The sequence below is a fragment of the Sceloporus undulatus genome, chromosome 9 (genome assembly GCF_019175285.1).
Source record: "Sceloporus undulatus isolate JIND9_A2432 ecotype Alabama chromosome 9, SceUnd_v1.1, whole genome shotgun sequence".
NCBI classification, from domain to species: Eukaryota; Metazoa; Chordata; class Lepidosauria; order Squamata; family Phrynosomatidae; genus Sceloporus; species Sceloporus undulatus.
In genome coordinates this window covers 18,878,423-18,891,434 of record NC_056530.1, presented here as the reverse complement: position 1 = coordinate 18,891,434, position 13,012 = coordinate 18,878,423, and positions in this window count along the sequence as shown.

Below are 13,012 nucleotides of genomic sequence, written 5' to 3'. Positions count from 1 at the left end.
TCATGTCCCACCAGTCTTACTGCTTTTCTTTTTCTTTTCTCTCCCTGCAGGTTCTCCATCTTCCTAAACAGAGCCCTGGCACAGAAATCAAATATATATGTATATCTATGTTGTCTTTAAGAGCTTCATTTTAGAAATGCAGCAGATGAAGGATTCTCAGGAAAGTGATCTAATGATGTGTAAGCATCTTTGGGTAAATTTTTCCCATCAATAATAAATTTAATAATAATAAAATTAATTTATATCCCAACACCTTATACTGGCACCAGAAACTGATGGGCAGCCAGTGAAGAGATCTTAAAATTTGTGCAATATGGTCCCTTTTAGGTGTACCCGAGACCAGTCTGGCTGCCATATTCTGTACCAGTTGAAGTTTCCAGATTAAGCACAAGGGTAGCCCCATATAAAGTGCATTGCAGAAATCCAGACATGAGGTTACCAGCGCGTGTACTATGGCTTCAAGATCCCTGACGTCCAGGAAAGGGTGTAGCTGGCATATCAGTCGGAACTGATAACAGGCACTCAACCATTTGTTAGATTAGATACCTGGCCAGGCCAAAACATACAGCCCTTCCTCCCAGTTAGATGCAATTACCTTATAGTAGAGTGATGACTTTTGCTGTGTCTCCAGCTCCTGCCTGCACCTGGAGTTGTGACAGCAATCTTATAAAACAGCAGAGATATCAATAAAACGGAAAGGGGACAAAGAGAGGAGAAGAAGAATGAGGAAACAGTTCTTCTCAGATCTCAGTCTGTGGAAGGCTACCAAGTGTTTTGTTTCTTTCAGCAAAGATATTATTATTAAAAGGGAAGTACAAGTAAAATGGTAGGCAACCAGGTGCACTCCAGATGCCCAGAAATCCCAACCTTTTATGATAAGGCACCTGGTTTGTGACCCAATGATTTTATCAGGGGATTTTGGCTGCTGCCACACTGCAGAATTAATGCAGTTTGGCACAGCTGTAACTGCCATGGCTCTGTGGGATCCTGTGATTTGTAGTTTCTTGTGGCAGCAGAGCTCTCTCTGACAGAGAAGGCTAAAACTAGTACACAAAAGTACAAGTACACAAATCCTAGAATTCCATAGCATTGAGCCATGGCAGTTAAAACCATATCAAACTGCATTAATTTTGCAGTTTAGATGCAGCCATCCATTGTGGAGCCATTAGAAGTATCCAGCTTTGTAGCTCCTCTGTATTGGCCCATTGTTTCACAGGTTGGCCAAGGTCTCATCATGACAGTAGTAATTTACTTGTCTTTTAAACTCATTCCAGAATCCAAAGCTCCAAGCCTTCTCTTCTGGTAGAGAACAATTATCAACTTAGGTGATAGTTAGAGGTAGGATCAAGATAAAGCCAGAAACAGGTAAGTTAAGAAACTAGGGTCTCATTCCCACTTACAGATAAATCAGTGTGTGTTCCGAATTGATGGATCGACTTGGCATTGGATCATGGTTCCCATTACACTTGTGCCGATCGCATTTTCTGGCACCAAAATAACCCACTTGTGGTTCCCATTCACCAATGAATCGATTCAAAATGAATCAGTTCCAGCTGGCTTAAGGGGAAATTTGAATTGATTCCAATCTGCTTGTGGTTCATAATAGCACTGAATCAATTTATTGGAAAAGAAGCAGAAAAAATCAGCGTCAAAATGTCGCGGGTTAAATGGGTATGGACCATGGCCCCTCTCTTGGAATCGCTTCAGCAATTTGGATTAAGTGGGAACCAGGGTCGTTTGAACCGGTTCAGAGTCCGATTTGAAAGGTAGTGGGAATGAGCCCTATATAGTGTTGAACAGCTTCTCCATACGGAAAATGGTGACAAAAATGACCAGTCCATGACCAGTGGAATTACTTTATAAAAGTTATTTTGAAACTTACAGTAGCCACATTGAAAGCCGCATGTTAACAAGTGGAAACTGTCAGGAGATTACCACATGGATGATAAGGACGAGGGTGAAGCAAGATGCTCCTGTCCTTATCATGCGATTGCGGGAAGATTATCGCACAGCATCCTGCAATGTCATGCTCATCCTGCTCTTCACCCATCAGTGAAATGCCAGCAACTGTGGTGCTGGACAACAAAGCAGGACCCATGTGCAAACAGCTTCCCAGTGTTGCTATGGAGTGCTCCAGATTTTCCTGCTAGATTTGGAGCAAAAGGTGAGTTATTGCAAACCATTCTAAGGGAGGGATGGGGCAGATTCAGCTTACATTGTGAATCAGGGATTGGTCCCTGCATCATGAAGAGACATTGCCATGAATACAGAGGGGAACTACTTTATTTGGCCCATGTAGACATGTCCTAAAACTCAAAAGTTTATATGCAATCGCCACCAAGATGGAAGCTACCAGCTACCACTGGTATACATATGTGTGGCATGCCTTTTTAGCTGAAGAGTTGGTTGTGCAGATAAGGACACAAAAACAGGGTGAAGGAGTAAAATATGTTTTTTAATGTTATTAAAATGCAGAAAATCATATATTTTTCAAACCAAATTTTGGGGGAGTCTTGGTGCTATACATTCCCCCATCCTTCCTTGTGTAGCTTTCTATCTTTTAGGTAGATATGTGTTCCTCTTACTTCATTTTTTTTGACACAACTCTTCGTCACCAGGTTTATTTCCACGAAAACTCTAAATTGTTGTTCTTTTTTTCCTAACACAGATAATGCTGGCAACAGATTTACATTTCAAAGGGTTTCTGTCATTGCATTCATATTCACTTCTTTCATTCTTAGTAGAACTGAAGTTTCTTTTTCAATTATGAACAAAAAATTTTTATCTCTAGACTTACATCTACCTTTCTGACTTATGACATTTTCAGTGCTATATTGTCTTTGCAGCCTTTTGTCCTTAGATGCATAATGCTGTCACTTTAAAATAATGCCCTTTCAAGAGTTGTGCACTCTCTCTCACACGCCATCATTTATATGATTTTGCATTGTTTCCTATGAAATAATGCCTGTGCCACATCACTTTGCTGTTCTAGTTTTCCTTTCCAAGACGTTTTCTCTTTTTCTCTCCACAAAGGCCTTTAAACAAAGGTCCCAATTTCATAATTCCAAATTACACAATTGCAAGCTTTGGGTAAGTTACCATTTTGGATTACAACTGCCAGAATCTTCCAGACAGTGTCTATGGATGTCCGCTAGTTGTAGCCCAAATAATAAAGTGTTGTTCTGTTGCCATTATAGCTGCCATGCCTCCATCTTAGGAAAATTTGGAGTGTGTAGTTTAAGGAGATGCTCAGTATTCTCTGCTACAGAACTCCTGTACTGTAGCAATAGAGGAGTGGAGTACAACGCTCTGACACCTCGCCAAACTATGAATCCCAAGATCCTGGAGGAAATTGGTATTTTTACGTTGCTACAAGTAGCACTACTGCATCCTGCATCCTAAAAAACACCAGATCGATTAAGAAAACGCTTTGTTTTTGCCAGTTTGTGATAAACGAGGGGGCGGGTATATATGTGCACATGGAGAAAAACAGAAGAAACCGTCGACATCAGTTAAAGAAACAGATTTAGCCTCGTCTAGTCTTTCATCACGCCAAGCAGAAGGAAAGCATTCATTCCCATAAAAGAACTGAGAAAGGGAAACTGACAGGAATGGTATTGATATGAGATACTGTATAGAGACTTGCATAAAAGTCTACCTGGTAAATAGTTTTTAGTCATGATGTGGGGGAGTAAATATATGAATGCCCTGGTTGACATCATGTTCAATATTTATGAGATTGTACTGGCAAAACCACCTCTCAGTGTTCCTTGCTTAAGAAAACCATAAGAAATTCATGAGGTTACCATAAGTCAAGAGGAGATTCGAAGACATGAACATGTGCGTTCACACACATACATGCCAAATTTAAGATCTCAAAATTTTGGCGTTTAATGCTTATGGTTGTGACATGACTTCAGAAATCTCCATCTTAAGCCAGGCAGGTTCCCAACGAAATGTGCTGAAGATCAGCGGTTTTTGTTGTTGTTGTTGACTCCCTTCAATTTGATTTCAACCCATGGCAACCCTGTGGATGAGACATCTCTAAAAATCCCTGTCCTCTACTGCTCTGCCCAACTCCTACAAACTCATATTCTTTAATAGAATCCATCTATCTAGCATGCAACCTTCCTCTCTTTCTACTTCCCTCTGCCTTTCCTAGCATTAGGAAAAGAGATTCAACCTCAACATTAGGAGGAACTTCCTGACAGTAAGGGCTGTTCAACAGTGGAACACATTTCCTCGGAGTGTAGTGGAGTCTCCTTCCTTAGAGGTCTTTAAACAGAGGCTGGATGGACATCTGTTGGGGATGCTTTGACTGAGAGTTCCTGCATGGCAGGAGGTTGGACTGGATGGCCCTTGTGGGTTCTTCCAAATCTATGATTCTATGATGCTATGATTATTATTTGTTTCCTTCTCATGATGTGGCCAAAGTATGACAGCCTCAGTTTTGCCATCTTGGCTTCCAGGGAGATTTCTGTCTTGATCTGCTCTAGGACTCATTTGTTTGTCGTTTTGGCTGTCCATGGGATCCTCAGCAATGAATATTGACAGTCTAAGATACCATACTAGCATAGAACTGGAACAACGACTAATGAAGATCAAGGAAGGAAGTGCAAAGGAAGGAAGGTCAGAGTACTTGGGAATAATGCCTGAAATACTCTTCCATTTACAGGGCATTTTAAGGCAAGCAGTTGTGGCAAGATCTCAAGGGGATCTCTTCAGATACCAGTCTCTCAATTCACTTTGTGACTGGGAGAGCACTGCAGTCATTGCAGAGCTCCAAGATTTGCAGCACACTTCCTGGCTTAAGTGATAAGTGGCAGCAGTACCTTTGACAACAGAGCTCCATCATTGTAGCCACATCTGATCATCCTTGTTTTAAGTTCAATTCATCACTCTAAAAGAGAACTTTCTATATTCACCATATTCATTTTTTCAGTTAGGAAAGCTTTGTCACTTTTTTCTTCTCTCCCTGCCTGGCCTTCACATATTTATTTATCCTTGACCATTGGCTGAATGTCATGGGAGTTGAAATGCAACATTTGAGGCGCATGGGTTCCCCATCCTAGGTTTAGGCGATGAAAATGCTAAAGATATAAACTGATATCATAGCAACTCGTCCAATCATTCTGAAACCTAGCAAGACTGTTGCCTTAGAGGAGTCGCACATAACTGGGAACTGTAGTACTGTTTGGAAGAGAAAATCCTCCACCTCTATATGAGATGATTGGTCATTTTAAAGGGGAAAAATGGTATAAACATGCCCTCTAGTGACAAAAGAAAGAAATATCAAAACAGAAGGGGGAAAACACCAGAAATTTAATGTTCCAAATCCACAAAAGAGTACTATCTTCATTAGCCAACCAAAATGCACAATATACATCATGCTATGCTAGGGGAAGTTACTTTTCTGTTGCTAATGGGGGTGAAATTTTATTGTTGCTGTGTTCCTTCAAGTTGCTTCTGACTTCTGGCGACCGTAAGGTGAACATATCATGGGGTTTCGAAAGCTTTCATGGCCAGCATCCATAGTTTTTTGTGGGTTTTTCGGGCTATATGGCCATGTTCTAGAAGAGATTCTTCCTGATGTTTCGCCAGCCACAGATGCTGGCGAAACGTCAGGAAGAAACTCTTCTAGAACATGGCCATATAGCCCGAAAAACCCACAAAAAACTATCATGAGGTTTTCTTGGCAAGATTTGTTCAAAGGAGGTTCACCATTGCCTTCCCCTGAGGCTGAGAGCCTGTGACTTGCCTAAAGACACCCAGTGGGTTTCATGACCAAATTGGGAATCGAACCATGGTTTCTAGAGTCACAGTCCAGCACTTAAACCATTATGCTGGCTCTCAGGTCATCTATTACCTGTCTTTTATTGTCCTTTGTCCCTGATCGCCAAATGGCCAAGAAGGGGAATGGTCTTTGACTTCATTGAGATTCCTCCATAAACAGGATACACAACGTAGGCCTGTGACTCTATCATCATCACTTTTCTTCTCCTGTATAAATCTTCCACATCTTTTGCCTGACCTCGCAGTCAAATCCAACAAAATCCACAACAGAGTGATGCCTTTATTGGTAAACAGAAATGCACAAAACATACCATGCAATCTTTTCAAGCTCCACTGGCTTCTTCATCAGGCAAAAGAATAAATATCGGGAAGTGTTTAGTTTATAACATTTCCATCTATTTTATAACATTTCAGAATTTTATAATAAATGATACACGATATGACTGAATCCTTCAGTATCTTTATGTATATATAGTCTCTTCAGCTAATTTTAACATCATAAGCGTTAATAGTGTTGCAGCAGACTTTGAAAGATTGAAATATACGGGAAGGAACTATGCTCAAAACATGAGCTCTTCTTCTTCTTTGACAGATATTCATATATTCATCTTGCTTTCCATGTATACATGCATGTGGAGGTATCTGTAGAACTAGGTTTCAATGGCTTTGGGAACCCTGCTGTTGCAGAAGGCAGGGGAGACAGTTATACTGGATTATGGTGAGAGTCAGAGAAGGTTGGTCATCCCTAAACTGTTCCTCACACGAAATAGTCTGAATAGCCTTGGCGTCAGGGCCTATGAGATGAAACACTGCAATTCCTGGTTTATCTGGCTTCTTCATGTCATATGGACATCTTGTCTTTCACCTCAGGCAAAGTTAGGGCAGACCAGGAATGGAGGAAAGACAACAGAAATGAAAGAGTGCAATAGCCTCTTTGTGCATTTTGCTAAGCTTTATATAGAATGTATGAATAAGATTTATATCAAGAATATGCAAGTAAAAGAATAAATTGAGAACACTGCCTAATTGGGTTTTCTGTTTGTATGGATATATGAATGAAGCTAAACAAACATTTATACTTGTTTTAAAAGCGAATTGCGGTTCCTGGAGTCTTCCGGGAGCACATGTCTCCTTTTAAAGAATAAAAATATTAGCATTGGATCTCAAAGTATTGGCACTGCAGTACATAGCCACATGCTGCTCCTCCCTGGAATAGCAGCTCCTCTTCCACATTCAACTGAATATGCAGAGGCATGGCAACAGTGGGAGTATGGATAACTCATGCGCCTTGTTCCCATGATCTCCACCACTACATAGTCAGTTTCATGAAGACAGCTAAGTGGTCTTCTGTATTTCTTCTTCCATCACTTCCATGCTTCCTTCCACCTTCTCTCTCTTTCATTCTCTCTCCGCACACCCCCAATGCTCAACCTCATGAAGCCTGAAATCTTCCACTTCAAATGCATTTATCTACAGCACAAGCTGACAAAGAAGTAAGTAGAAATATTGCATGGCCCTAGGTGCCTGACCTTTGCCTGTATTCCTCTGGCGCATTAATCGCCTGTTAACCAAGCATCTGTGTGCTTGCTATAACCTATCAGGGTTCACATGGCGGGTGTTAGCACACACGTACCTTCCGCACTGGCTCTGTCCCACCCCACCAAGCCTGGTTGCTAGGCACGCTATTGATTTACATTCCCATTATACACTGAGGCTGGAGGATTGTCACGTAATGTGATAATAAGGTGCTAACACCTCTGAGGAAGGTGTAAATGGCTCCTAATGGGACCCTAATAGTAATCGTCTCCTCTCCCCAGCATTGCATTGCATCCATTTTAAGCATGCCAGGAAAATGGCCAGCTCCTTCCACACAGTAAAGCAGTATCACCTGCTTCAAATGGTGCCATGAAAGGGAAGGAAATGATGTCTCTTTGATTTAGTATTGGTTCTTCTGTTTGGTTTCTCAGTATTTCTTTAAGTGTATTGAAGGGGACAGAGTGTTGGAATTCAGACTTGAGACAGCAAGGTCCTAGTCCTCACCAAGCCATAAAACTAAGTGGCCCTGGGCCTACAACACTCCTTCTCTCGTGACTTGTCTACACTTGTACAAAAACCCTGAACTCACCCCAAAGCCACTGCTGTCTGTGCCCACAATGCACAGCTGCTTCCAGAGTAATACTTTTCTCCTGATGATCCAAATTTGACCCAGAGTAAGCAAAATCAGGGAAAGTCCTGGTGTTTCCCTGAAACTCCAGGCTGAGCACATGGTTTTTGGCATGGCGACAGCTGCATTGAGCCCAATTTGGGCAGCACCAGTTGTCCACTTGTCAAGATCTGTGCCATCCCCACTCCTCACACTGAGCAGCACAGGGAAAAGGGATGGCTTGTCAAAGAAGCCACCAATTCCTCACCAGCAGGAGCTCTATGGAAAGGCTGCAGTGTGACACCACTTCTGCTGAGGGTAGAAAGGTGCCCATGAGATGAACAAGAGGAGAGGGTAAGGGACACCTCAACTATATGGCTGGACACCTGGAATGTCCAAACTTTAACAAGTTATTCAAAGTCTTGAAGTCTAGCCCCCACATTGGTTCAGCAGCTCAGATAGCTCAGAGTAAATCCAGGAGTGGATTCATCACCCCACTGATACGAGAGCTACCAGCTGTCACTATGCGCAGAGAAACACAGGTGCAAAATAAGGAAATAACATAGGAAACCTCTTGTCTCTAATAAACACTTGAACTGAAGAGCACATATCCTAGCTAGTAGTATATCCTAGCTAGTTATCTCTCTACCCAGTTGGAGAACTGGGCATCTCTTTGCTCACAAGCTGGGTATCATTTGATGCTGACAGAGCAACTGCCTGGCATTGGACCTCCCATTATCTAGAAACAAAACCCAGTAGGTATCTCAAACATTTGTTTCTTGTCCTCATGTAGGCACTAGGCACCTTTGGTGAGAGGAGGGCCAGAAATAGCACCAACATCTGCTGTGATACTCATAATGTTTCAGAGCTAGTCCAGTATTGATGGCTACCAGTGAACTGGAAGGGAGAGCAAAGAGACCTTGCTTCACAGGCAACAGGAGGAAGCCTAAGTGTCAAATCTGGATGCTGATTCAGGATACCTGCCCATGGAAAGGAGAGAAGTTTTACATCGACACATGACTAAATAAGGATTATTTTCCACTAGCCTTCCTTCTTTTTCTATACATACTTAAAAATTAGTTTTAAATATTTCCTCACCCACTATAAATTAACAAATGAGTTTTATCTAAGTGTGCCCATTTTAAAGCATTTTCTATCCTAAAATATACACTTTAATATATGTTTATTACTGAAAATATTTCTCTCCCACCCACTGTCTAATAATCTCTCTTTTGGTACTTTTTGAGCCCACGTTTGTCTTGCAAAACTCAGAACTGTGCAAATCTGAAGGACAGAAACATCCTGATTCATGTGTTCGTCAAGCTAGTGCAGGCCAGGTCACTTTGCCTCCAAACAGTGCCAGCTCATGTTTTCCATGTCAGCACTGTGGTTGGATCCATTTGGAGTTTGAATTTCAACTTTAAATGGTCTATCCAAGGTGCTGAATCCTAAACCTCAAACATGCACAGCATTGTGAATGGTTCTGTGATGTTATGGGCTTTGGAGAGGAAAAGACTGGTATTTGTTAGAGAAATTATGTATTCCTGCATGGCAGGGGGTTGGGCTTGATGTGCCTTGAGGTCTTTTCCAACTGTATGATTCCATAATTTTACTTAGTTATATATACTTAACTAAATCTACATTTGGTCCAACTTCCCCTCCCAAACCTGATAGAAACGTCATTCACCAATGTTCTGATCACCAGCAGAATTGACCTCCTGCTCACAATGTACTTAATTCCTGGTAAAGTAAGTTGTGAAGAGGGAGAAGTTATGATCGTGGCAATCGTGCCACAATTGTGACTAAGTAGTGATCATGAATAGAAAGCAGTGACCTAGATTTACTCATCCATAAGTGATAGTCACAATCACTACTTAATCACAATTGTGGCACAGTTGCCACAATCCCCCCCCCCCATCTACCTTTCCAGGCATCAGCTGCATGGGGACAAGAAGTTCCATTTTGCAAGCAATAAAAACATGGATGAATGAAGTTTCTGTCAGGCTGGAGGGACAGTCAGATCAGGATCACAGAACCACAGAATGAGATAGCTGTATACGTTGTAGAGGTTATTTAGTTAAGTATACTTAGGGGGGATACAGACTGGGACTTTGTGCCGGTCTGTGGATGGAGTCACAGCATAGCATCCCCATGCTTAATGCTGTGACAGTGCCCCCATGGCACCATTTTGGCGTGCGCCTGTTTATACAGCATGCGCCATGATGATGCCACTATGGCATAGCACCCAAATGGTACAGCACGGAAGAGGCTTCGTCATTGCGCACCACCACGCCTATGACACCTCTTCCAGGACACTAAAAAGTAGCTGCTTTCACAGCTTCTTTTTGTGTTCTCCAGAGGCCACAGTGTGCAATTGTCACAGCCCCAATCTAGGGTGAAATGGGGCGGCTGCATGCCATCTATCTGTATAGCCCCTTAGTTAGATATCTTAGGTAGCTGATACAGGATTCTCACCACCATCTTTAACAGTATATTGAACTTCTATTTAACAAATTAATTTTTGCATGTTACCTTGGTGCTTCTAAGAATGTGACAACACTGTTATTGGCACAACGGAGTTTAGACACATAGTGTGATGACAGCAGTGGTTCAAAGTAGAGGGCAGTGCCCATTGGTGGGATAACACAAATAAAGCCTTGCACAGGGACCTCCAGGGCTTCTAGGAGGTCCTCGCATTTGGTGCCATAGTGGAGGCACCAGATGGTGGTCCTCATTAGCTCCTTTAAAACCTGGGGTGAATTCACAACTCCACTAACATGGACACCAGTCGCAGATGCCTCAGAAACCATATATGAGTAAATCCTACAAGTTTCTCTACTGAGTGATTCAGTATATGTTTTCCAGAGAGTTTGGGATCCCTGAATTGGAAGCTCTGGCTCATCGCTTTAAGGCTGGGCCTGAGAAAAATATCAAACGGAGGAGAAATGAAGCACAGACTTTTTCTCTGCCAGGCTTCTGAAGCTAAGAAGCAAACTATTACAGCCTGAAGGTCATGGTGCCCTTTCTGAAACATATAATAGTCTGATTTTTTCTGGAGAACAACTTAGATTCAAAGGTGCAATCAATCCTGGCTAAAAGATCGGGGGCTTGATACAGTTGGAAAGGGTTTGAAGTGCCAGCTAAAAAACCAAGCAAGAACTCTGGACTAAGCACTCATGGTACCTGTCCTTCGAATTAACTGAAAGATAGAAAGAGGCCTTTAAAGATGTACCCATGTTAGTTTGTTGCAGCATAAAAAAGAAAAAGGGAGAGGGGAAAAGAAATCAAGTGGCAAGTTTAAGACTGATTTATATTTTAGCATGAACTTTCATGGACGCAATATGGAACGATGTTAAAATGTTCTTCCGAAACCTCACCATATTAAGCAAATTTACACAGCTGTGATAGTAGGATAGAATTAACGGGATCAGTCCCCGTAACTTCTGTGATACTCTTTCAGAAAGCTGCAGGAGGACCTGATTTGGATAAATTTGATTGGAATCGGCCATAAGGCCTGTGGATTTTATTAATGGCCCCCTACATTTCTCCCATAATTGGAGCAGTTTCATTGCAGGCATTAAGTCCCTGGCTAGAGCCATTTGCAGACAGTTAAATAGCCTTTTTTAATTGGGAAATTCCCAATAGCCGATAAGATCAGATTCTTGGTCATAGGGACTTCAACCTACAGTTAGCCAAATGTGGCTTCAGAACCTTCTTCAGAGTTTAGCATTGAACACATAATTTTTTTTCTGGTGCTTCCAAACATTAAGTGGTGAGACTCATGTCTCTCCAATTGGCTCTATATATGATCCGGTAATTGACTGAATGAGACTTTTCATACATTACAGTTGCAAATTTATAGTTATAAAGTGTGCAGCTTTAACATTTGATGTTATAATGCTGTGCGTGCATGTACAAGTCTGTGTGCACCTTCAAGTTGACCATCGACTTAGGCGACCTTATTAATTTTGTAGGGTTTTCGTAGGCAAGGAATACTTAAGAGGTGGTTTTGCTAGTTCTGTCTTCCAAAACCTAGTCTACAGTACCTGACATTCATTGGTAGTTTCCCATCCAAGTACTAACTAGAGCTGATCCTGCTTAGCTTCCAAGATCAGCTGGGACCTGGTGCCTTTAGGTTATGAGAGAGTGAGTATAGTTTCACTAAATGAAGGGTGGGAATCAGTCAACCTTCCAGATATTGTTGAAGTACAAGTTGCATGAGTCCTAGCCATAGGAATACATTAGAAAAAAAATCATGAAAATGTAGATGGTCCAAGACTGCAACAAGATGCAGCTGCATTACTTAACTTGATGGAACAGGTTCAGCCACTATAGAGAGAAATAATATGCTTTGCTGAGATACAAGTATGGAAAGGTCCTTCAGCACTCAGTAAAAATAAGGAATAATAAGACTAAGTATCATTATTTACAAGCTCAGGAAACTGGTTCAGACTGAGCTGAACTAAATTGGCACAGCTGGGCATTTTAGAAATAGGCATTTTGCCTTAGATCTTGTACTCTGCCATCAAAATTCTCACAGAGCCATCCCTGAAAATGTGAAAATTAAGTGAATCCCAGCATAGCACTTGTGCCTCAAACTATCTGCACCTATATCTGTATATTTGCCTATCTTTGGCTTTCTGAAAAGCAGAAAAACATCTCACAGAGGGTTTATTCGTGAGGATGGGTATGTTTAATCTCCGGAGAACTGCGGAGAGGTTTGGAAAGCAATGAAAAACGAAATCATTTGAAAGGATACTTTTTGTTGTTGTTTACGTTCATTTCCCGCGTTTGCTCCAATGAAGTCAAGCCATTAGGTATAAAACCTACATTTACTTTTAAAAATCCCTCTATTGTTCATGTTATTAATAAGATGTTAATTTATTGATTGTATTTTTTTGCATTTTAGGTATATAAATAGAAGCAGAGGTGAGGGGCTAAGAGTGATCAGGACTATGGGAAGGGGTAGTTTTATCCTGTCCTCCTTGCTCACCCAATCTGCTATTTGCACCAAAAAATATTCTGATGGAGGATGCTTTCTAAATACTAAAAGCAGCTTTAGAAGAGGAATTATTC